Genomic DNA, 26034 nt, shown 5'->3' on the forward strand with positions numbered 1-26034 from the left:
TGTTTGGAGGACTTAAGGGACACAAAGTTTGAATGTCCATGGGTCAGTCCCCCCCACCCCCCTCAGGAGAGCAGTTGGTCCTCCAATTGGTCTGGGAGTGTCTGCAGTTCTGAAAAGGGTAGGAGTAGAGTCTGGGACATTGTCCTGGAACCATTTGCCAAATTCCTGGACACCAGAGTGGCCACTGGGCTTACTGTAAATGTTGGGATGTCAGTGTTTTCTCAGAATGCTGGAATCTCAGGTCTGGGAGAGACCTTGGCATCATTCCAGTCCAGCCCCTCAGGGGCTGGCACACCCTCCCAAGCCATCATCCAGCCTCTGCCAAACACCCCAGTGTTTGATTAAAGGAGATGATGGATGGAAATGATTGGCCGCTGGCAGGTAGATAAATGTCTCCCCTCTCTCCCGTTCCTCCCTTTGCATGTTAGGAAGGGAGACAACTCACTCTACCTTGGGGTGGTTTTGCCATGAAATCTGTCTAGCTGGGTGCTTGGTGCCCTCATAGGACATTTTCTTATTAATCCCATGTTATTTGGGGAATCAGGTGTTATTTATTATGGTTGTTTATGATCAACACTACTATTAATAGCAACCTTGTGCCAGGCACTAGGTTGAGTACTTTATAAACTAAATACAAAGGTCAGGCTTATGAAAACTCCAAATATCACTGGGTCACAGCTGGAAGGTCCCCATATGTCATTTTCATCCAGTCTTCATGTTCCAGGGTAAAAATCCAAGCTCAGATATTAAGCTACCGACCCTAGCTCTGTCATGGATGGATCAAAGTCAGCTCCCTAAAAGAGGCTGTGGTCACAAGGATTCCTGTCCGCCTGGTCTTCCTAAGGTTTCCAGGAAACCAGTCCTACAGGAATGCAGTTAGAGGCAGTGGCTTCCCCCAGGGTCACACAGAGACCCTCCTCAGAACCGCCCCGCCCATGCTGTGTCAGGAGGCTGGGCCAAAGAGGTATGTTCTGCAAAGTCCAGGGGAAATAGAGGGCCTTCTCTGGTCACTGTGGATGGCAGAGAGGCAGTGACAGTCTCAGGTCAGGTTCCTCAGAAGCAGAGGCTGAGAAAGGGTATTAGGTATCACGGTTTATAGAGGGAAAAATCTGCAAGGGAGGGAGATGGAAGCAGGATAGGGAGGGGAAAGGAAAAAACACAGATGTGGTTTAGGGTAGGGCTACCAGATAAAATACAGAGCGTCCAGTTACATTTGAATTTTAGATAAACAGCAAGCAATTTTTTACTACAGGGATTTCTAAATATTGCATGGGATGTACTTATACTAAAAATGTGTGCTTTGTTGATCTGAAATGCGAATTTAACTGGATATCCTGTATTTTTATGTCCTAAATCTGGCGACCCAGTCTAGGCCAACCAATCAGCTCTGTCTGCCCCAAACTGAGAGACTACCTGGGACGTGAGATTTTCAGTGCCCTAAACTGTGGTCTCAGGTAAAGCCTAGCCTTGGCCTAATCCTTTCGGAGGGGGTGGAAGTGGGACTGACACTCTGGAGCCTAAAGCACTTGGTCAAGGTGTCCCCTTGAGAGAAGGGCAAGGCCCTTTCAGATCCCTGTTTTACTTAGTCATCCTTGTGCTGGCGGTAGTTGCGGGGGGCGGGGGGCAGTGTGGGGTGACCCCCTGGAGAGGCAGCTCCTGTTTCCTGAGGGCAATTCTCCTAAGAAAGGGGGCAGCTGTGAGTCCGTAACAGGCAAGCAGGTCACACTCGTAGCATCTGAGGGGGGGTGTGCATAGGCCCTGCAAAGGGGGCCAGGGTGGGCACCACAGCGTCTCCTCCACCGTCTACAGGCCAACAGCCCAGAGGCTCTACTCCACCCCTTCAGGAGATCCCGTTGATCAATGGGGCAGCTCCTCTGTTCTGGGCTGGATGTATGGGAAATTTCAGTGCGGACTAGCTGGGATGTGCTGCTGCCATGTTCCCCAAGCTCTGTGAGAACCCAGAGGAGGGGCTTTCGTTATTATTCCTAACTGGGAGAAGGACCAGAACAGATTTTACATAAGGAGTACTATCTGTACCCGGCCTTGAAAGCTGGTGGGAATTTGGCCAGGGTGGGGAGGCGAGGTGGTGGTTGGAGGTGGAGGGGCATGTGTGGCCATGGCATAAAGGTCAAAGTCGTGGAGGCTGAGGTGTAGAGATACAGGACGCAAAGAGGACTCTCACCAAGTCCTCCAAGAACTGGTTACAGGGGGCTTTAATTTCTTTTCCGCAAACTGGTCCCTAAGCCGGGGGAGCACAAGGCCTTGCCAAGGTTGTAGATTCTAGGGCAGCTTTTGCCTGAACGACAAAGCATCTGGTTCATGCAAAGGGCTGAAGGACTTATTTTCAGACCCAAGCTAATGCTTTGGAAAGTGCTGGCGGCCCTGCTGACTTGGGGATGCCCGGGCACCTGGGGAACGTCCCAGCTCCTGGCAGGGGAGGCCCCGCCACCCGGCCCTGGCCCAGATCCATGGGAAGACAAGCTTCCTTCTCACCTTTCCAGTATATCCTGAAACCAGAAGCCCCATGACACTGACTCCTCTGTCCCTGCTCTGGGATTTCAGCTCTGGCTGAGGCAGGATACCCACACTGCTGAGAAGCCTGAGAAGCTTCTGGGACAAAGGTGCAGGGAGGGTCAGCTGGGGAGAGCGATGGGACCCATCCCAGATCAGTGTCCCCATTTCTGGGCTGAACTCGGCCTAGCATTGTAGAGCTCAGTATCTGAGCCTTCCAGTGGCCCTGTGATTTTTTTGTCAGCCCTTTGCAGAGGGAAGCAGGGCTATTAAGCCCTTATTTGAACCACTTACTTGCTGTGTGACCTTAAACATGTCACTTGGCCTTGCTGAGTCCTCCTTCACATCTTTACTAATGACAAAAACATCAGCACTAGCAACTAACATTCTTGTAGCTTTTGCCAGCTTTTGCAATAGCAGAGTCACATAAATTCTCTGATTTAATCTTCTTAGCAAATTGTGAAGTGGGTGAGTGGGCAAAGTGGCATTAGTATCTCCATTTTAAGGAAGAAGAAAGCAAATTAAATATAAGCAATGTAACTTGTCCTACTGTTATAGCCACAAGGCTCCTGGGATTAGGGCTCTGACTCTAGGACACCAAATAGACAATAATCTCTTATCAGAGTCTCCAGGAAATGTCGGAGACAAGTCAGCAATTTAAAAGTCTTGATGATAGGGACCCAGGGGGCCCATTGGTTTCCATGAGTTTTCTGACACCTACAGAAGCTGGGCTAAGGAGGGCAGGGTGTCCTACAATTCTGTTTCTGCTGTAGTCTGATGTGAGTTCAAATCTCAGCACCCTTTGCTCTTAGAAATACAATAAAAATATGTCACTCTGAAGCCACAATCCAAATTGTTGGCAGAAATAAAATAAGATTTGACAACGTGGGGTTTCTCTTGGGACCCTTTAGGGAGGTCCCGGGAGCCTGGGGGCTGGTGTGCTTTTTAGATTCCAATGTGACTGTATCTCAGATCTGTTACTGCTCAGAATCTAAAGAAGCAGAGACCAAGTAAGTGCTGAGGCTTCGGAAGTTGGAAAGGTCTCCTCTAGTTCGGGTACGGGGCTGAGGAGGGGAGCAAAACCAGGGAAAGAAAATAGTAAAAACAGCGTTAATGAACACTGTTTATTTTTTCAGGGAGGTGAGAAGGAAGCAGTAGGGAAGGTGTGAGATTTGGGGCCAGCATGCAGTTTGTAGCCAGACGCGTAGATTTCAGTCCCAGCATAGCCACTTACAAGCTAAGTGAATCTAGGCCAGTCACTCATCTCTCTAAATCTCACCTGTAATCTGGGTGTGGCAGGACTACCCCCTAGTGCAATTGTCAGGGTCCAGGTTTCCACAGTGCCTGTAGAGGGCTTGACCACATTGGGGACTTATATGTGCTAATTCCACTGATTTCCCCACCCCTTCCCTTAAGTGGATCACTCACCTAGAAAGTATGAAACCCTCTTTCATCAAAATATACAAAAACTCTGTCTTAGAGAAGTCTGACAAAATTAACTTTTAAGCTGAAAAAAGGCTCTGCACGAACGATGAACCAATTGGCTTCTTTTCTTGTGACCTTGCTAGCCATGCTGCCCCAAGCACACGCGCGTGCGCACACATGCACGCACAGAATTGGAATGCCATGGAGAAGGAAGGCCAGCCTGTGACAGTCCCAGCATCCTGCCCAGACTGTGGAGGCAGAACAGGCCCTTCCGGAGCCCCTTGGGATTGGGGTCTGTCCTTGCCCCCTGCCACAGACTGAGAACAGTCCACAGGCCTAGTGTCCACTGCCCACTCTGCCCTGTGAGGATGGCGCCTGGCATCCCCAGAAAAACTATGGAAACACAGCCTGCCAAAGACCTCTCATCCTGGTTTCCTCCTGGGAAAAGAAAGGAAGGAAACTGGAGAAAGAAAGATGAAATGAAAGCAAAATGATGGAAGGAAGAGGGAAGGTAAGAGACCTGGTACAAGTGTGAAATCAAAATAATAGACTCAGGCTGGTGAGATGCATGTGAACAGAGTGTGACGTGGGCATCCCCCACAAATAGACCTTCTGTTAAAAATAGCCTTTGTCTAAATGTGGAAAGAGTGTAAATATAGTAGCGGTTTCAGCTTACTACGAGCCGCCCCAGCTCCAAGTAACAGAGGCTTATTATAGGTTGCGTGCGTCAGCAGCAGGGGAGGAGGGAGGGCAGACAGACAAGCCCTGGGCTGTGGGTACAGTATCCACCGACCGGCCAGGGTTCAGCCAGCCTCTGGTGAAGTGGGATGGCTGGATTGCCCTGAAATGCTCTCACAGAGCTCCGATGGGCAGAAAACGCTAGCCAAGCTGGGGAGGGAAGGAAAGAAGGAATCACGGTGCTGAAAAGGAACTGGGGAGGACTGTCTTAGAAATGCCGTTCATTCTCATCTGGAGTTTCACCAGGCAGTGTGTCCAGGAGGCTGCTTGCTCCTGGACACTGCAGGAAGTTTTCAAAGGAACCCCCTGGGATGACCAGGCTGTGGACAAACCAGTTTCCTCAGCCCTGAGTGCAGGGGACAAAACCCCTAGAAACCTGTGGAAAGTGCCAGAAAGGAGTTTGATTCAAGTCTTTAAGAAAAAAAAAAAAAAGACTTTGGGTTTTTATCTCCATGTCTTGGGCATCACTTAGTAGGCATGTGGAGCATGGTGGTTGGATGACTGACTGTACAGCTGTGTGTGACTGAAGGTGCTGCTTTCCTGGGGTAGAACCAAGGGAAAGAGAACTGTTCTGTGGGAAGCTCATTGCTCTTCATTCTCTTGATTCAGGTGCCGAGGGGTGATTGCCCGTGTGGATGCTAAGACCTGCTCCTGGCTGCCTGTCTCATCTAACCTCTTAGGGGACCCTCATTATCCTCTTGATCTATCACTCTTTAACCCAGGTCATCTCTCCTCCCTGCTCAGCACATGTTTGTGCATATATCACATATACACACAGCCCAGCGTGCACACGCACACACACACAGACACTCACACACACACACACACACACACACACACAGAGTTAGCAGTCTGAGACCCATTTCCAGCAAGAGCCCTTACACCCCTTGCTTCCTCTGGCGTCTTACTCCCTCTGTGTCCCTCTGTTTGCTCTGCTTTAGCCCTCTGGTGCTTCTTTTCATCCCTAACCTTGAGCTTGCCCCTTGGATGGAAGACACACCTGGCTCCTCCAAGTGGATCTTCAACTTCTTCTTCTCAGACACCATTGGGGCTTGCTCTCTGGCTCTGCCCCCTCTGGTTCTGCCAGCCTGGGTGACTACCCCACTGATTTAGCTCTTGCTCAGGACTGATGCCCTTATCATCTCTCACCTACACACTGGTACTGGTCCTACGCTTCCAGATTCTCCCCAATATCACCCAAACTGCCCTGAAAACCACCTTTCCAAGATGCAGGCCCAAGGGTGTCACTGCCCCACGCAAAATGCTGGCCATGGCTCCCCATGGCCTATTGGACAAAGTCCACATCTTGGAAGGCGCTTACTTGACCCCCCCTCCATCTGCTTTTCCAGCGGTGCCTCCTGGTACTCTGCACCAAGCCGTCCACCCAAAGACTCTGGAGATGAGCTCTTGTCCACTGGGCACATCACCCACTCGTGCCACCAGTCTGTTTCCTTAGGCTGAAATGATTCTCCTCCAAATCTTTGCACATGAAAATTCTACCCACTTCAAGGCTACAGCTCCAAAAGGCTGTACACCTCTTCTGGGAAGCCTTCCTGTATCTCTCCTCCTACAGCCACCACCTCCTTTTTCACTTCTACCCCAAATCTTAAGTCACTTTTATATACTTGGAAAATGAATCAAGAGGCCTTATCCCATGTCTGGGTGAGGTGCCCTCCCATGTGCTCCAACAGAGCCTGTATGTTCCTTTCCCAGAACATTTATCACTCTGTGTTGGTTGTCTTTTTAACTGTTGGTCTCCCCCACTGGATTATGACACTCTAAGGGCAGGGTCTGGGAGGCCTTGTTCATGCCATATCCCCGGTGCCTAGCATGGTGCTTGGTTCCTTGCACCAATTGAAATGGGCCTCCAGGGCTCTCTACTTCTGCTATGGTCTAAATACTTGTGTCCCCCAAATTCATATGTTGAAAGCCTAATCCCCAGTGTGATGGTCTTTGGAGATAGAGCTTTTGGGAGGTAATTAGGTCATGAAGGTAAAGCCCACATGATGGGATTAGTGCCCTTATCAGAAGAGACAGGACAGAGCTTCCTCTCTCTGCTTTCACTCTCTGACACATGAGAACAAGCAAACCAAGGAAGAAGATAGCAAACCAGGAAGAGGGCTTTCACCAGAATCCAACCATGCTGGCACCCTGATCTTGGACTATCATCCTCCAGAACTGTAAGAAATAATTATCTGTTGTTTAAGCCACTCAGTCTATGGTATTGGTTACGGCAACCCAAGTTGACAAAGACAACTTTACCTTTTACAGAGGCCCCTACTGCTTCTGAGCTCCTCTGCTATTTTCCACTGACCCTGCCACTGGCCCCTCATACAGGTATGAGGACCACCCAGATACAATCCTGAGATGATGGGCCTGGAGTCAGAAGAACTGGGTTGGAGTCTCAGCTCCACCTCTTAGCTGTCTGCCATTGGGCAAGTCACTGTACCTCTCTGACCAGTTTCCTTAACTGTGAAAAGGGGTAATAACACCACTCACTGCATGGGGTTGCTGTGAGGACTGCGAGACAGTGTGGGGCTGTAAGCATCTGACAGACTGTGCAGTGCTCTCCAAACACTGGGGCTTTCGTTACAGCCCTCACCCACTTACGGCTGTGCTTTGGAAACCTGTTCAGATCTAGCCATGTTGACTCCAGCCGCCATTTGGGCTCATAAGGATGTCCTAGAAAGGACTTTTGCCACCTCTCTGCGTTAACAGCTCAAAATCTCCAGACACTTCTGATTGCCAGGACCCTTTTGAGCACACGATGGTTTTCTCCCTCAAAATCCTTAAAAAGAAAAAAGGCTTGAATGGCAATCAGGACTGGCAGAAGTTGGACTGTCATTGTGAACGGAGGAAGGAGGCTGCAAAAGGAGATGGGAAGAAAGTGGATATGCTGATAGCCAGGCTGGTGCTCTTCCAGGTAAGTCTACCTGCCCTGGCCCCAGGCGGCCCTCCTGGGGTTGGCTGGTCCTGCAGGCTCCCAGGATACAGCAGAACTAACAAATAGCATAGCGTGCAATACCAAGCACTCGGCAAATTATGGCTTCTACGCAGAGCATTAAAGCGGTGGAAAAGAGCCGGGCTGTAGATCCAGCAAAGCCCAGCTTCAGTCTCTGTTCTGCCCCCTTACAAACAGAGTAACTCAACCAAGTCTCCTAAACTCTTACAGCCTCAGTTCTTCATCTGTAAAATGAGGATCACTTTGATAAGAACCAAATTCAAATGTGATTGTTTATGGAAATCTCAAGCAGAGTACCTGTGCTCAATAAATGGTAATTGCGACTGATTTTAAATTGATTTCTCCAGACTAGTATTTCATACTGCCAGGAAACAAGCAAAGACAAATTCAGAAAACTAAAGTGTTGGAGTTGATTGTGTGTTTTTTTAAAATACCTCTCAATCAGGACAAAAAACCTCCACAAAGCACTCTGAAAAACTTGCCATGGAAGCAAGGATTTGGAGGAAGGACAAGAAAAGGGACTCCTGTAGGATTGTGCTAGAAGAATCAGAGCCTCAAATTGCTTAGAATCTCTAAAATTTGTGCTGTAGCTTATTATATAGAAATTCTTACAGCTAGAATGCAATATATGTTTCCAGATGGCATACACTAATAGAATTATATAGGAGGTGTGCTTCTGGAAGTGTGTCCCTTCATCAGCCACCAACCTATAATCAATCTATACCTCTCCATGTATATTTGCCTCCTGTGTCTTAACTTTTCTTATATATGCACACATATGTGGTTTCATGTAATAAATGGTCAAATGAGTGGGTGGGGGTGTGGTGAAGAGGACAAGAGCTCAGATCTTGAAGGAAAATATTCCTGATTCAATCCTTGGCTCCGCTTTGTATTATCGGAATGGCATGTTGGGGAAAACATATAAGTTTACCTACCTTATCTCCCTCAAAGATAGTTGTAAACATGAGGGATACTGTGGTAAAATGCTTAGCATAGTTCTAATGGTATCACTGTATAAATTCACACACACATACAAATAAATACTTATCCACATATGCAGATATACTCATTCATATATGTGTGCACTGACAAATAGCATGTGTACCCACACACGTGTGCATTTAAATATAGATAGAGACACAGGGCATGTGCAGCTTTCCTATATAAGGAATCTAATCAAGAATGTTGTTTCTCCCAGAGTTGGGGTCCAGAGACATCTTTGAGTCCTAGTTCCTATAATGTTCTGGATGAGGGACTGTGGGTGTGGGATAAAAGGCTCCTGGAGTGGAAGTGTGAGGCTGAGACCAAGGACCTGCTGCGGGTGCCCAAGTGCAATATCAGGATGGGGTGGGTGTGGCGGCCATGAGACATGCCTTGCAGACAGGGAGCCAAACTGATCAAGGGCCCCAGCTGCTGTGCACTTGTATTTGTGTTGAGGCCACACTTCCTATGGGCTGCTCCCACCCAGTCAGCCACTGAGTGAGTCTCGGGTGCTAGCACTCATAGTCTCCAGGAGACAGGGGCTTCTCTGATAGTTGACTGTGGTTTGAAGACTCCCTCACGGCCTTCCTCAGCGCATAGGTGGTCTAGGATGCTTCCGGCCAACCTTCCTCCCCACCCTCCTGAATTTAGGTCAGACTTGCATTCTGGTGTGATGGCTCTCCCAGCTGGCCTCTCCCAGCTCCCTCCCCCTTTTCTCTCAAGTGCTTCCCCACGTAAAATCCTTACGTTTAATCCTGTCTTGGCGTGTGCTTCTAACACCACAGGGGAGTGTGGAATCCCAGGTCACAGAGGAGCCGAGGATTCAGAAGTCCCAGGAGCCCAGAGGAGGGAGCAGACTTGCATCCCTGATCACACATGCTATACCTCATTAACCTGCACACCCACATTGCCAGGCAGTACTTATTATCGTCCCTGTGAGGTGAGGAGACTGAGGTCTGGGAAGCTCTGTCGCTTGCCCGGGCTCATAGGATCAGAAAGTAGCAGAGCCTGGTCAGGAACCCAGGTTTCCTGAACCCCAAATCTCTACTCTCTTTGATCTGTGCTGCCCTTTGAGCACCTTACCAAGAGCTTCCACAAGCATCATATCGTATCCTCAGTTTCCCCTGTGATGAGGCAGGGTGAGTTCACCACCCCCATTTCACAAATGAGAAGCTGAGACTCAGAGAGGTGAGGTCAATCACCCAAGGTCACTTGGTTAGCAATTAGAACCCAAGTCTCCTGCCAAGTCCCAGCCCAGGGCCATGCCTTTTTTGTCCCTCCTCCAAGGGACTTGTCCCAGTCCCAAGCCACTTTAGTCCCTGCAAAAATCTTGGAGTTGCCTGTTCTGCCTGCCATTCCCCACAAATTCACATTTCCTCTCTCTTCCTGGGAGCAAAAGCCCCAGGGTGACTGAGAGCCTGGCTGTACCAAGTACACAGCAGCCTGCGGTCCGGCCTGGGGATGCGGGGAGAAGCTCTGCTCCCCACATTGGAAACCTGCCCACCGAGCCTCCTTCCTTCTTGCGTGAAAGTGCTCTAGAGTTTCTGTGCTCACAATGCATCTCTTTGGAAGTCTGCCCTCTGAGGGTTGCCATGGTGACTATTTTGGTACTGCATGCTAGAAAAAGCCGAGGCACCTGCTGGTCACACCACCAAAACTTGTCTCTCTGAAAAATCAGCAGATGGCATTTGTCAGAAATTCCTACTTCTTGATTAATTTGGGAAAAAGAAGGGTGTGTGGCAATGCTGATATCCTTTAACCTGGATTGGCTATGTCGGTGTTTTGGGGAAGATGTGAAATCGCTGTGCACAAACCCCACGAGGTTCCTTTGAAGTGATGGGTTGCTTAGTTTTCCCAGAGAGGCTAAGAAGTTTGGTGATTTGAATTTTAGTAGATGAAAACAAGGGGAAGATCATGATGTCACTTCTCTATTAAGAGGGGTTAGGATGTTAGGGCCAGTTCTGCAAAGGTTCATATCTCACCCCTAGTAACTTCCACAAATTCTCAAACATGCCTCAGATTGGATCCGACTTTTAATTAACATGAACGGGAAAAGAAAATCATGATTTTTTGATTTGAAACCCAGCTTTGCCACCCATTAACTGTGTGACCTTAGGGAAGTCCCTCAGCCATCCAAAGCTCAGATTCTCCACCTATAAGACAGTGATGATAATAGTATTTATTTCACAAGTTTGTAATGAGGATTAAATGAGATAGTTATTATTATTATCATCATTATTATTAACTAGAATTCAATTTAGGCATGGAGGGATTGACCAATCCATATGCTCATATAGATTTTACATATAACTCTGTTCATGAAAATGAATTAATTTCACTGTCTCAATCTAAGCAATGATATTTTAGTTAGGACAACATAACCCCCCCCAAAAAAACTTCTGGGTGCACATTGTACACTGTGTCTCTAATTTAACTGTTATCTCATTCTGCTTTTTTAGGGACTTGTTCCCCCAGCTCTCACATCCTTGTTTTCACATGCCCTTTTCACAGTTTGCAATACTCTTTGTTCCCAATGTAACTTAGCAAACTTTTAATGTAGGTGTGAGCTGGTTCCCTAAGCATACATTGACTACCACCTCTTAATTTGGGGCTCTTTGTAAGAGCCTTCTGCAGGACGGGTTATGTAGTTTTCTACCCTTTTTCACCTATTGGTTCTCTGTGGAGAATGAGCCTCCAGTTCCTCATTGGCAATTTGATTCTATAATGAGGCCTGGTAAATTACAGATGGCAAAACCTGGGTGACTACTCTCCCCTCCTGTGGCCATGACAGACATTGCAAATCAATTATAGCACTTTTCCCACTGAGCCCTGAAGGACCTGGGAACCTTCCTGAATACAGTGCTCAAGGCAGCCATGCTAATTCACTAGAGTTAACACAGGAAAGGAAAGGAAATCTGTTTGTCATTCCTGGCACTGGGGAAAGAACCCTGGAATGGAAAGCAGAAAAGGTAATGCTAATCCCAGTTCTGCCTTTAACTAACTCTGTGAACTTAGATTCCTCATTTCCTTCTCTGAGGCTCAGTTTCCATATTTGAAATGAAAGAAACAAAGAAAGAAAGAAAAAGGAAGTCTTTAATTCCTTCAAGTTCTAAAATTCTCCATACTTTCATCATCCACCTCCCCACCTCCCACTACAAACACACATTCTCCCATCAGGTGGGCTCCCAGCACCCAATGCAAGCTCTGATCTGTTCTTTTCTTGGGACTTGTCCAAATGATCAGATTTTATCAAACATCCTGGGGTGGCTGAGTGCTAAATAAAACATTCTCAGATGCTTAGAATTACCAAATTATAGCATTTCTGAGCTGAAAGTCACCTTAGAGCACACTGAGCTGAATCCTCCATACTAAAGACGAGGAACTAGAACAAGTGAGTCCAGTGACTTCCCTGAGGTCACTCAGCAAGTTAACAAGTTGATCTGGTCCCCGTTTGGGGATCCATCAGGTATGAGACCAGGCCAGTCCTCGGTCATGTGACCTGGGCTCTACCAATTGGATGTACCCATGGAAGAATCCAGTTCAGAAGTATAGCAGGAAGCCTTGGGAGTGTCAGAGCCTGAGGTTTTGGTGTTCAGTGTTCAGCGTGTTTGGTGAAAGCCATGGTGTTTATGCCCAGGCATGTTGCCAGTGGGGCCTTTGAAGGTGTACTCTCACTTTGTGGTTTGGGCATTTTCCTGGCTGGCTCCCTTTATGCTGCACTCTTTGGCTGTCCTGGAGATTCTGTGAACTATCTAATATTCTTTAATAAATTCTCTTTCCATTAAAATGAGCAAAGTGGGTTCTGTTGTTTATACCAAGAGTCCTGACTGGCACACCAACCCTTGAAAGGAAAGGAAATTCTAAATATAAATGCCACTTCACAGACACTTGTTAATCCTCTCTCTTCTCCTCCGCCCTCCTGCCTTTCTTCTGTCATGCCTGTCAAACTCATCATCACTGAAGCATTGTGGGACCTGTGAAAAGAGATATGTTGGATCTAAATTCCCACAAAATGACACTGAGTGTTTGAAAACGCTTACAAAGAGGCATTGCTCCTCAATGGGGAGGGGTAGGCATCTCAAGGACTTGTGAAGGCTGCCGGGGGTGAGGGCGTGAGGGTTAAGGAGGGTGCAGATGTTCCTTTAACACCTCTTCTCCCATCTGCCCCATTCTAGACTTTAAAATATTAGTAAGAATAATGGAGGATAATTTTCGTTGGTTCATGTATGAATTTGAATAGGAGTTGATTCCCAGGTTGGTTGTCCTGCTCTATTCCTAGGTCCCTCCTTGGAAAGACTTGTGCTATGTAGCAAGAGGTACCTACAGATTCATTTGCTTGGAAGGACCTTCCATGCGATGACAAAACAATTACAGATGATCCAAAAACAAAGAAAGAGGGACAGGAGGGGAAATAAAGACCAGCATAGCAAAGGAGAGGCTGAAAACAGCTAGAGTGAATTCTCCTTACCCAAACTCCACAAATAGCAATTGTTCATACAACTCTTTTGACCATGAATCCCGACAGGCAGAGGGTGGTAGTGGGTGGAGTATGGACTCAGACCTGCCTGGCACCCATTAGATGTGTGACCTTGGGCCTTTTGGGCAGATTCTCTAATCTCTCTGAGCCTCGGTTCCCTTATTTTATATATTGTATATATTATATAGTACGGTCTTCACTCTGTTCTCATTATTTGTGATAGTTTGTCCTATAGAGTGACTGGGAATGTTGCATTAACAAATATTTGAACTGCTATTCTGAGGGGAAACACATAACCTTCTTTTCTGTGTGTTTTTGTTTAAAGACACCTTGTGTAATATTATTGTTGATTCATTGACATTGAACTCCTGGCCAGCAGCACTGGAATTCATGCCTGAATGAAGCTCATCTAACACATACTTTCTCTACAAGTCACATCACAATCTCCTTGTGTACTACTATGCTTGGAGACATTTTAAACATCAAAATCTCTAAGAAAAAGAGCACAAAGTGTGAAAATAGATGGCAAAAAGGAGCTTGTTTGCAGTATGAGAGCTGAAACATGAAGGCAGTGTGTCACCTTGTTCGACCTCAGCCGGGAACGTGTGTGATGGGCAGCTCAAATTTTTTACTGCTCTGCCCACTTCCGCAAATGACTGTGAAGTGCTTCAAGTGTTGATTTTGGGGTTACAGATCAATTTTAACAAGTAGGTGAATTTGCACATATGGAATCTGTGAATAATGAGGATTGACTCTATATACATTTATATATTGCTACCTTACCTCACTTAGTTTTTGTCAGGACCAAATGCATGGGAGAATCCATCACAAACCATAAGGCATTGTAGAAATGAATCTAATGGTTATATAACACATGTGCTGGTGGATGCCAGCTCATTCTCTCTGGCATCAGCTCAGGATTCACCTTCTCCAGGAAGTCTTGTACCAAGGCAAGGACTTAACTGTAAATACAAACTAGAACAGGTTCCTTACCTGCCTGGGTGGGGTGGAAGGAAAAGGTCAAGAGGGCGACTCGCTTACTTCATTCTACTTCTCACCTTGTCTGGGAAGCTAGATGCAAGGGCACACACTGCCAAGCGGCAAAGTCAGGATTTGCATCCAGGATTTCTGACTCCAGGGTTTGTAGTCTTAACCTCTAGAATATACTCATACCAAAGTTTGTCACATCATAATTGAAACAAAAGCACATCACTTAAAAGTTCCTGGAGAAAACACATGGACCCTTGAGAATACACCTCTGTACCTCCTCCCATCATTCCAGTTAGAGAAACATCGATTTACTGGAGTTCCTCCGAAGTGTGCTGAAGGTTATAAGCCTTTTTTTCTGCCCCCTTCACACCATCACCCCAGTGGTGACATGGTGGTTCCAAGATGTCACAGATGACAATGGCATGGGATGAAGACTTACTGCTGTGGGATCATGTGACCTGGGAATGAGCTGGCTTCATGGAGGATTAAGGATGGAGATTCGACCTAGGAACTGGCTGAACTGGCTAAGCATGAGCAAAGAATACCAAAGAGGCTTCTGAGATGGGGACACTGCCTGATGGCCTCACCCCAGTCCAATTTCCCCTCTGCTGCTTGAGAGTTTATGGGGATATGGGTTCCCTGCACAAAGGCAATATTTCCTACAACTAGTAACCTGAGGAACTCATTCGTTCCACAAACATTTACTGAATGCCTGCTGTATTCCAGGACTTGTGTAAATGGTTGGGCATACTGACATTAGCATTAGGGTGTAGTCATATCCTATTTACCTTAGGAGAGATAGTCAGACCAGTGGTTAAGAATGTGTATTCTGTGCCTTCGTTTCCTCATAGGTGAAACGGAGAAAATCCTAGTACTTACGTTACACAGTGGATATGAAATTAAATAGGCTAATACACGTAAAGTTTTAGACCAGTGCCTATCATGTAATAAGCCCTCATTATTAGCTGTTATTAATTTAAGGGGCCTATGCGAAAGAAAGAGAGTGAGAAGGAAAAGTGTTGTGCTGGCAACTATTCAAGTGCGTATGCTTTCTTTCAAAGTGCATATGCTTCTGAGGACATGCAAGGTGGGATTTTGAGGTATCATATTGATTAGGTATGGATTTCACCTTATGAATTTACTTTAGAAACCAACCCTACATTAGAGTAACCCCCACTACAGTAGTAGTAGTAGTAGTAGTAGTAGTAGTAGCAGCGGCAGCAGCAGCAGCAAATATTTGCTGAGCACATATGTACGGATCAGGCCACAGTGCTAAGCGCTTTGCCTGTGGTATTTAATCTAATTCACACAATAATGGGTTCTATTGTTTAGGTTCGAAGAAACTGAAGTATAAGGCAGTAAAGCAATGTGTCCATAGTTACAGCTGACACATGGCCAGGTGAGGAGGTGAACTCAGTTTCTACAGGTGCAAATGCTGTGTCTTAGCCAATAAGCTTTACTGTCTCTGAGGGAACTCACAGCCTAGTGGTGCTGCTGGCAATTTTAAAGAAATAATCCCAATAGGTGGGAAAAGTGCTGGAAGAGGTGACATGATAATTAAGCTTTTCACCAACCTGTTCTCTCTCCATCACTCTCTTGTTGGTGCCTAGATGGCAGGGACCAGATCTCATCCATTTTGGTTCTCCTTGCACCAGCAAAGTGCTCAGTAAATATTTGCAGGTTTGGTTTGATTTGAATGAGATACAACGACTCTTTCAGATGGTGCTCGATGAGTGAGCTAATGATTTCTCTAGTGTGGATTACAAGCCCTAAGGGTATGTTATTGTTTCTGAAGTTGGAGCCAGAAATGACAGTCTCTGGTTAAGGATGTATAAATGTTGAAAATAGGAATGATGTTTATTGCAAGCAAATTTGCTAAATGTGGGTCCCTTTGGTTTCTGGGTCATTTACAACTGGCTACCTTAGACTCTTTTATGTTCCAAAAAAGCTCCTGGCTGTTCTGTTTCCCCACGTCATGAACTGAAAATGCAAAATAAGAAGGCAGAACATATCTTTGCAATGAAAACCCCACGGGCTACATTTCATCTGTAAAAGCTGCTATGTGCCAACCTGACACTTCCCCCAGTCCCATGCTCCTTTTGCCTCTGCTTCGGGCACACCCAGAGGAAGGGAGATCACTACCATTCATTCCATCTTTGGGAAGTTCTGAGCCTCACGCAGGGTCCTCTTACTAAGTGCAAGCTGCCTGCCTAGAGCTTTCTCCCACTTGCCCTGCCTCCCCAACCCAGGCCCCATCAGCTTCCTTTACCTCAAGACAATTCTTTTTTTTTTTTTTTTTAATATTTATTTATTTGTTTGGCTATGCCAGGTCTTAGTTGCAGCATGCGGGATCTAGTTCCCTGACCAGGGATTGAACCCGGGCCCCCTGCATTGGGAGCGCAGAGTCTTAACCGCTGGACCACCAGGGAAGTCCTTCAAGACAATTCTTTAGAGATTAGATATTACCACTGCCATATTCACGGTTCCTTTGAGCATCCTTCATAGAGTATTGTTTCCAGTCCCCTCACAACCTGGTCAGCTTAAATGGATGTCAGCGTGAGGTCCAGAACTGAACATGGTGCTCTGGATACAGTTTAACTAGCCCTGTAAATGTGGACCATGCTCTTTAAAACATCTTTCTTGTTTCTGCAGTGACACCTGACCTTTCATGCAGCTTGAATGTACAGCGAACTGGATTCCATAGTTCTTTCTCTTGTTATTGCTGTCAAGACAGATGGCCAGTGCCCCATAATAAGGAGGCATCAGTCCCAGGGCCCTGAAGGCTGGTGGGAAATTGCCATGAGTGGGGAAACGAGAGGTTGCCTCTTCTCCTTACACAAGTCCCTGGATGTACAGAGCGCATTCAGGTGATGAGGACCAAACCCCAGAACAGGCAGAGGAAGAAGGCCTTGGCGCAGGATGAGGAGATTTGGGTTGGAAGCACACTATTCCACTTGCCATGAAGTGGAGGTGTCAGCACCTCTGCTCACTGGGAGGAGACATGTCAAAGACAAAGTGGCACGTAGCCTAAGTATTCTGGGTGACCTCTAGTCCCACCTCGTTAGGTCATACAGACCAGAAATATCAGTCCGACATCCAGAAAGCAATATCAACCTTTTTACATTTTCCCTGAGGTCTCTTTTAAGTAGGCAAAATGAAGAGATTTCATTGAGTGAATTACAGCAAAATTTTTCTTTGCTTGTGTATCTCCCCAAAGCTGGCCATGCTTTGTTAGCTGCACCATTTCCCCAGCTGGAAGTTCCTTTCCTTCCCCTTCTCTCCTCCCAAACCTATAAACCAAACTCTCTCATGAGGAGGAGAACTACCGGAAGAAAACCTAGCTCTTTTTTTTTTTTTAATTCTTTAATTAATTAATTTATTTTTGGTTGGGTTGGGTCTTCGTTGCTGCGCGTGGGCTTTCTCTAGTTGCGTCGAGTAGGGGCTACTCTTCGTTGCGGTGCGCGGGCTTCTCATTACAGTGGCTTCTCTTGTTGCGGAGCACGGCTCTAGGCGAGCGGGCTTCAGTAGTTGTGGCTCGTGGGCTCTAGAGTGCAGGCTCAGTTGCTGTGGTGCAGGGGCTTAGTTGCTCCGCGGCATGTGGGATCTTCCTGGACCAGGGCTCGAACCCGTGTCCCCTGCATTGGCAGGCAGATTCTTAAACACTGCACCACCAGGGAAGTCCAAAAACCTAACTCTTGATTCTCTCTTTTCTTGCTCCTGCCTTTAACTGTGTTGTTTACATTTACTCCATTCTTTCAAGAGATGCTTAAAAGTGTTCAAAGGCATATAAAATACATGTTTTGGTGGGAAAAGACTGTGCTTGCAAAGCAGTGTTTACTCACCTAAGTGAGTTAGCACTTCTGTCTCCTCCCACCCCTCAATTCACACTGCAGGAGCCTGTAAGGGCTTGGGGCACTGGGGGATGGGAAGGGGGGGTGGAATAAACACAACAAAGCCTGGGTTCAAATTCAGCTCAGCCACTTGCTACTTATGTGATCCTGGGCAAGTCATTTAATTTCTCTGGGTCTCAGTTTTATCATTTGCAAAATGGGATGACAGCTACCAAGGAACGATTAAATGGAATAATGAATGTGAGGCATTTAGTATGTGGCTGGAAATGACATACCTCTTCCATAGCAAGTCACATTCAGCCAACAACATTAGGCTGGGGCCTAGGAGATATGCTCACAAGTCTCAGACTGAATTTGTTTCCTGGAAAAATCCATGGTATAGTAGGGGAGATAAGTCAGGCAGAGTAACACCACTAATAGAAAGCAGAGTATGCTGAGAGGATAGGACAGGACTGTGAGAGAGGCGAGGATAGGCAGAGCCCAGAAGTCTCCCTGGAAAGGTGAGGTTTGAATGGTCCCTGCTGAATGGCCAGATTTGACCACAAAGGAAAACAGAGGAAAGGAGAGTATGGTTCTTGTACAGGGAGAGAGAACTGCAACACAGAATGAGTAGGTGGTAGGGCTGGAAAGTGGATGGAAGGTGGGAATTAGTCTGATTAAGGTCCGACTTTCTTATTCCAAAATTGGAGCTACAAACAGGTCTTCTAAATGGACTTTGGCACAGACTCACAGAGTATGAGCAAAAACCAGTCCAGAGAGCTTTAGTGCCAAGACCAAGTGGGAAGAAAGAGAAGTACTGCAAGTCAGAGAGGGCTCACTGGTTCTCACTCCAGGCAGATTTGGTGCCAGTGACTCCAATGGAGGATGGAGATATTCCGACAGCCTGTGGTCCCCGAGGAGACTGGGTCCTTCTGCATCTCCTCACTTACCCAGTAACAGGATCAATGTGAGTATCATTGCCTCAGGTTGTCCCAGAGGGATGGACTTCAGCTCTTCTCTTTTATGGGGCCAGCTGGGTGTAGCTCTAATTTTTATTGAGAGTCATCTGTCATTCAGGCCTGGACTGTTCAGGCAAGAGTGACCGTCATTTCTTTAAAAATGTATAGCTAAAAGCCTGTCACACTTTTAACACTGCAAACATAGCACTGGCTCCTGTATATAAACTGCTGGTGGCATCCATAATCTTTATATTTAAAGTCTACCTGCTTCACCCACTTTAGGATACTGCTTATAGACTCGAGTTTACTCAGAAAGAACTTTCCCCAGGACTCTTACCAAGATGTATGAATGCCAGGTTCAGGCTGTTGGAGGGTCTCTCTATAGGTTCAAGAGAAGGTATGTGAGATGGGGGTAGGGAATAGGAGGCCCAGGAAGGAGAAGGGAGCAGTGGCAGAAAGACCACTCGGGGGAGGCCTGGGGGATATCATAAATACCCAGAGGAATGTCTGGGGAGCGGGCCACGTAGGGGGCAGAGGAAAGGACAGACTCAAGAAATAAAGCCCAGGGCTTCCTTGGTGGCACAGTGGTTAAGAATTTGCCTGCCAATGCAGGGGGCATGGGTTCAAGCCCTGGTCCAGGAAGATCCCACATGCCACGGAGCAACTAAGACTGTGTGCCACAACTACTGAGCCTGCACTCTAGAGCCCGCGAGCCACAACTACTGAGCCCATGCGCCACAACTACTGAAGCCCATGCACCTAGAGCCCGTGCTCAGCAACAAGAGAAGCCACTGTAATGAGAAGCCCGCGCACCGCAAAGAAGAGTAGCCCACACTTGCCGCAACTAGAGAAAGCCCACGCGCAGCAATGAAGACCCAACGCAGCCAAAAATAAATAAATAAATTTTAAAAAAAAGAAAAGAAAAAAGAAATAAAGCCCAGGACAGACTACGACTCTAAAGTGGTGAGACAGGCGCCAACCACAGGGAAAGTTCTTAGGAAGGATGTAAGGCTCCTCTTCCACGGAAGTAAGATGAGAGAGTTCCCTTCTAGGCGATTCTATTTTCTCTGTACAGGAGATCATTCTCTCTGGGGGTAAGATGCTGGGGTGGAGGTGGGGAGTGGGAAAGGGATGGATGGTACCTGAGGGCCCCAGAGGAAGAGCCTAGGGTAGAGGATGAAGACCTCAGGGGCAGGAGCAGGAATTAGGGCCTCTTGCAGGACTGGCTCTCTCTGTTCACACCCTCCACTCCCCTAGGTCTCCCTATAGAAACAAAGTGCTAAGTACAGATGAGCAGCTAAACTACAGGAGAAGAGCCTGGGTTGCTCTGGGGTCTTCAGAAGGCATAAGTGATTGAAGTGATCACTGCCTCCTGAAAACTGGAAGGTCAGCCTCAGGAGGTGGTTGGAAAATGATGGATATGAAATGACCAGAGAAGGAGCAGACATATATATATACATATATTGCATGTCAACTCACGATTTCCTTCCTTTACCCCATTTTTTTTTTAAAGGCATTTCCAACTTTAGAATGCGTGAGCTGGAAATGATCATGTAGTCAAATCTTCTATTTTGCCACAGGGAAAAGAGGCAAGTACATTACAGAATGATGGGTGCTCCAACAGAAAGAGCAGGGTCATATGGGAGCACTTGTGAAGGACACTTACTCCCTGCCGGGGGTGACCTCCCAGGGAGGCTCTCCCGCTCAGACACAGGAAGGGGACCCAGGAGTTCCGACGACTTCGTGGATCAGCATCAGCCACTGCCCACGTGGTCTGCCTAAGCCAGCGAGCTACTCCCTCTCCCTCCTTCACCCCCCGGGCCCTGGATCCCTGCTGGGGTTCTCCCATGGGCACAGCGCACAGACACACACCTACGCTGGCTTTGAGCCCTGGCCGCCCCTGGGAATGGTCTTACAGGGTGGCAAGCTCTTAGAATACTTGACTGGGACTAGAATTTCATTGTGGAAAATCTCCTCAGGCTCCAACCGCTGACTCATCCCTTGAGCCTTGTCCAGGAAATCAGTTTCCAAGATTGCACAAACTCACATGCAGAAAAGCTATCAATATGTTCGCATTTGTATCTATGTCAATCTCCTTTCCTTATTCCTTGATATAATGAGTTATCTAATTATGGTGACATCTGTTGAGGAGGAATCGAGCTTCCCTCTCCCCGAACAGAACCGGGTACAGGGCTCTTTTGGGGAGATGGCCTGCTGCAGGGTTTATGGGAGACGGGTGAAACCCCCACTAGGAATCAGCCACGGCTGCCACGTGGCTCTTGTTATCATCAGCAGCCAGCTGCTCCCCGTCACGAGCACCACCTCAGACACGGGCAGACCCACAGACTGAGCTACAGGCTCACTGCCCAGAGGTCTCTGTATTTCCAGCCCAGGCTGATTGAGAAGTCAAGAGAGAAGGCAGGAGAACATGTGCTGGTTGCTTCACCTTTGTCTAATTTTAATCCAGAAATGAGTTTATATTGGTTAACCACCATAGGACCTGGAAGTTAAGGTATCTGCAATTTCTCTCTCATATCAGCATTCCTCAGAGCCAGAGTTTAAGGCATGGTCAACATTCATTTATTCAACAAGTATTTGTTGAGCATCTAGGTATTGGGTACTGGGTACGGGGGTTCCTGAGATAAATAAGCACAATCTGTGGAGAATTTAACATCCAGTGACACAAATGATAGCCACACAGGCAGATGGTGCCCAAGACTTGAAGAGGGTGCTGAGAGAGACTTAGAAGATGGGGCCATCCGGTCCAGGGCTCCCTTTTTGCCATAGCCTCTAGGCATCTTTAGAAACCACAGCGTCTTCACCTTTCACGCTGAACCCCAGAATACTCAAAGTGGCACAGCCCAATATACCAACCCACAGTCAGGAGGGTCAATGGCTTCCCGGTGAACTTGGATTCATTTTGCTGGTGCTTCTCATTGTTCATTTTCCCAGGAGAATTCTGAGCAGCTTTGATTTTTGTTTTCAAGCTTCCTGTGTCTTTGGGGTAAATGTGGCTGTGGTACCTATTTCTGACAGAATTTCTCTTCTTGATGTGTTAGTCCTAATTAAAGTGAGGGAACATAGGCTCCATCTCTAACACAAGCCCTCGCTATATTTGATAACATCTTTCTTTAGGCCCTAGTACCAAGTGTCATTTGGAAGTATTTTTTCAATTAAAAAAATTCTTCCACTGACTTTTCTAGGAAATTCCTAATGGTGCAGTAATCAACAAACAAAAGTTTTAAGAACCTAGTGATCCCAATAATAGAACTTTAGGGCTATAGAGGACTTTCAAGATCATTTAATCAAATCTCTTCATTTTGCAGATGAAAAAAAATCAAGGCACAGAGTTGAGTTTTGAGAATACATGATGCAGGGCTTACCCTGTGCCCCTTCTGTACTCAGATTCTTAGGTTCCTGTCATTACGCACATAGTTGTTTTTTCCTTTAAAGATCGAAGTATCCTTGAATACAAATAATAACTTTGTTTACAGTTAGAATAGTTAAATTCCATTCTAAAGCTTACATTCTTTCATTCATTTGACCATTTATTGATCCACTCTACAAATACTTATTGAGCACGAACTATGTAAATGCATCTTGCTACTCACTGAGGAAGATGCAAAAATGGATAAGTCATAGTCCTTGTGCTCAAAAGGCTCAAATCTATTATAGGAATTAAAACATGGACACAAATAATTTAAATAGCAATAATAATAATAACAATAACAGCCATTGCTTATACAAAGTTTACTATATTCCAGGCCCTGTTCTAAGCCTATCACATATGTTAACTCATTAAATCCTTACAGTGACCTTAGGAGAAAGGTATTATTATTATTATTATCCCCATTTTGTCAATGAGAAAATAGAGCCCTACGAAGGTTAAGGGACTTGCCCACGGCCACAGAACTGGCAAGTGGTAGAGCTGTGGTTCGAATCCAGACAGTCTGGTGCTAAGATAAAAAGTGATTGTTGCAGTTAGAGGGGAACATTTGAAGAGGTGTGAAAGCTCCGAGGAGGAAAGGTTCCTTCCAGGTAGGAAAATTGGAGAAGGCTTCATGGAGGAAGTGGCATCTGAGTAGGGTTGCCAGATTTATCAACTAAACGTACTGTGCTGACTTGTGACCCTCAGTGTGGAAGTGGACCCGGGGCAATGTGACAACATGTACAAAAGAGGGATATTCTTAGAAGCAGTAGTCCAACTGGTCTCTCTACCCTGAAGATTCTCCCATTCCTTCCAATCTCTCTGCCCATTTCATCTAGAAAGAGAGATATGGTCCTGTCACTCTCTACTTAAAACCTTTTAATTTACAATAGCCAGGACATGGAAGCAACCTAAGTGTCCATGACAGATGAATGGATAAAGAAGATGTGGCACACATATACAATGGTATATTACTCAGCCATAAAAAGAAACAGAATTGAGTTATTTGTAGTGAGGTAGATGGACCTAGAGTCTGTCATACAGAGTGAAGTAAGTCAGAAAGAGAAAAACAAATACCATATGCTAACACATATATACGGAATCTAAAAAAAAAAAAGTGGTTCTGATGAACCTAGGGGCAGGACAGGAATAAAGACGCAGACGTAGACAATGGACTTAAGGACACAGGGAGGGGGAAGGGTAAGCTGGGACGAAGTGAGAGAGTGGCATGGACATATACACACTACCAAATGTAAAATAGAGAGCTAGTGGGAAGCAGCCGCATAGCACAGGGAGATCAGCTCGGTGCTTTGTGACCACCTAGAGGGGTGGGATAGGGAGGGTGGGAGGGAGATGCAAGAGGGAGGGGATATGGGAATATATGTATACGTATAGCTGATTCACTGTTATACAGCAGAAACTAACACAACATTGTAAAGCAATTATACTCCAATAAAAATGTTAAAAAACAAAAACAAAAACAACCTTTTAGTGGCTCCCCAGTGCTCTCAGGATTCAGTTCTGATTCCTTCACCTGAGATTTACCCTCTCATTCATTCACATCCATTTGCTCATTCACTCCATTTCTCAACTTTATTGCATATGAACTTCCATCGCCATAACAACCTCAAAATACTTCAGTGGTTTCCCATTGCCCAGATGGTACCACTTCTCCAGACTGGCTTTCAAGGCTGTCCACAGTCCAGATCCTCATATCCAAATCCCTTTCGCCAAAGAAACAAGCTACTCTAACTGGGTTCTTCAGATTTCAGGAGGAGCACATTCTGCTCACAGCCAGCTCCACACCTTGGCCCATCTCATCCCAGAAAATCAGAATCATCCTTCCATTTGTCTGCACCTGTTCCCTCCAGCCTAACCCAAGCTGACCTCCCCTCCCCCATAACTCTTTCAGCCTTTGCCACTCATTCAATCACGCCCTGACTGCTCTGCTTTTCCAACAACACAGTGCTGTCCCCAATTCTGTTCCCTACAGAGCTGCAGCAGGGCCCTTTATTCCATGGGGGCGTCTGGAGTGTCATCCCTAGGCCTTTGCTCACAGAGATGATTATTTTACTTCGATGTGTTTTTGTTGGCAGTGGTCTGATGCATCACACATCCAATTCAATGTGCGATGTGCATCATACATACTCCCCTTCCGAGAGGAGTAAACAGTGAGATGCGCGAGTGGCTGTCATTTGTCTCAAACTGTCTGCATTCTGAGAATTGCAGACTGCAGATAAGATCTGTCAATCAAGTCATGAACATTGTTAAAACTGGCAAAGACCCTTTTCAAACTTTTTTTTTAAAGAAGAAAATCCAAACTCCTTAGTCAGGCCCTTAAAGTCAAAGTCTCCCAAGAGTTCATTAATCAACCAATAAATCAATGAATTAATTCAATAAATATTTATGGACTGCCTACCACACGCCAGGCACTTTGGTATATGCTGCAGAAGGTACTGAACAAAAATGACAAAATCCTTGCTCTCCTGGAGCTTGCATTTTAATAGAGAAGTAGAGAACAAATGCCTAAACTAAGGGTCTGCAGTCAGTGGTCATAGATCAAATCCAGCTTGCCACCTGTTATTGTACATAAAGTTTTATTGGAACATAGCCATACTCTTTTATTTATGTACCGTCTATGGCTGCTTTCACACGACGATGGCAGAGTTGAGCAGTTGTGATGGAGACCGTATGGCCTGCAAAGCCTAAAATATTTACCATCTGGCCCCTTTATAGAAAAAGTTTGCCAACTTATGACCTAGAAAAATAAGTATATCATATGTCAGGTGACGATTCATTTCATGAAGAAAAATGAACAGGTGTGAAGATAGAAATGATAGAAAGGAGGGTCTCTGGATGCGTGCTCTTAATAACATGACCATTGAGGACAGATCTGAATAGCGGAGGGAGCAAGCCACAAGAGACAGATAACTGAGGAAGGGATCTAGAGAGGAAATAGCAAGTGCAAAGGTCATGCCACAAAAAGTCAAGAAGGCTGTGGGGTTGATGCTGAGTGAGTGAGGAGAAAAGAAATAGAGATGGAATTGGGGAGACAGTGAGGGGCCAGATCACAATGGACTGGACCTTGGTTTTATCCTAAGTGAGGTGTGAAGCCTTTGCAGGTTTGGGGCAGAAAATGGTCTGATTGTGTTTTGAAGGATCTCTTTGTCTGCTGTGTAGGGAGAAGAATGTTGGGTCAAAGGTAGAAGCAGAGAGGCCGGTTAAGAAGCTTCCACACCAGTCCAGGTAAGAGAGGCTAGTGTCTTGGACCAGGTCAGTCGCCGTGCAGTGATGAGCGGTGGTCTGATTCAGGGTACATTTTGAAGGTAGAGGCACTAGGGTTCCCTGATGGGTTAGCTGTAGAGTAATAGAGACTCCACGGTTTTGGCCTGAGCATCTTAAAGAGTGGAACTGGCATTTATGAGATGGGGAGAGAGGGCAGATTGGGGAAGTGAGTGAGTGAGCATCAGGATTTCTTCTCTGAGTGTTTATTAAATGGTGACGTGGGATAGGCAGCTTCACCCCGACTGCCCTCCTTCACTCACTTCCTATGGCCTGCAGGGCCCTGTGTGGTCAGGTCCTGTTGACCCTTCCAACTTACTTCCTGCCTCTCTCCTTCTCAGCCCTACTGTCCAGCTATGCAGGTCGTCTGCTCTTGAGCAGGTGGCACAACTTCTTGCCTGATGGCCCTCCCAGCGTGGCTTCCTGGATGCCCATTCCCCACCCTTTCCAGT

The 26034-nt window shown here is 46.4% G+C and overlaps 2 long non-coding RNA genes across 4 annotated transcripts in view; one reads left to right on the plus strand and one right to left on the minus strand.

Moving 5' to 3' along the window:
- Positions 1–26034, minus strand: part of LOC132367217 (uncharacterized) — a 567682-nt gene that overhangs the window by 128194 nt on the left and 413454 nt on the right. The gene's annotated exons all lie outside the window — the stretch shown is intronic.
- On the plus strand, positions 5133–26003 carry LOC132367902 (uncharacterized). Of its 2 annotated transcripts, XR_009503875.1 has the most exons (4): positions 5133–6854; positions 6946–7597; positions 25481–25546; positions 25924–26003. It is a non-coding gene; the product is annotated as an uncharacterized LOC132367902 (long non-coding RNA). The 2 variants fall into 2 exon arrangements; XR_009503874.1 differs by having other exon boundaries at positions 5133–7597.

The sequence above is a fragment of the Balaenoptera ricei genome, chromosome 6, assembly GCF_028023285.1.
Source record: "Balaenoptera ricei isolate mBalRic1 chromosome 6, mBalRic1.hap2, whole genome shotgun sequence".
Taxonomy (NCBI): domain Eukaryota; kingdom Metazoa; phylum Chordata; class Mammalia; order Artiodactyla; family Balaenopteridae; genus Balaenoptera; species Balaenoptera ricei.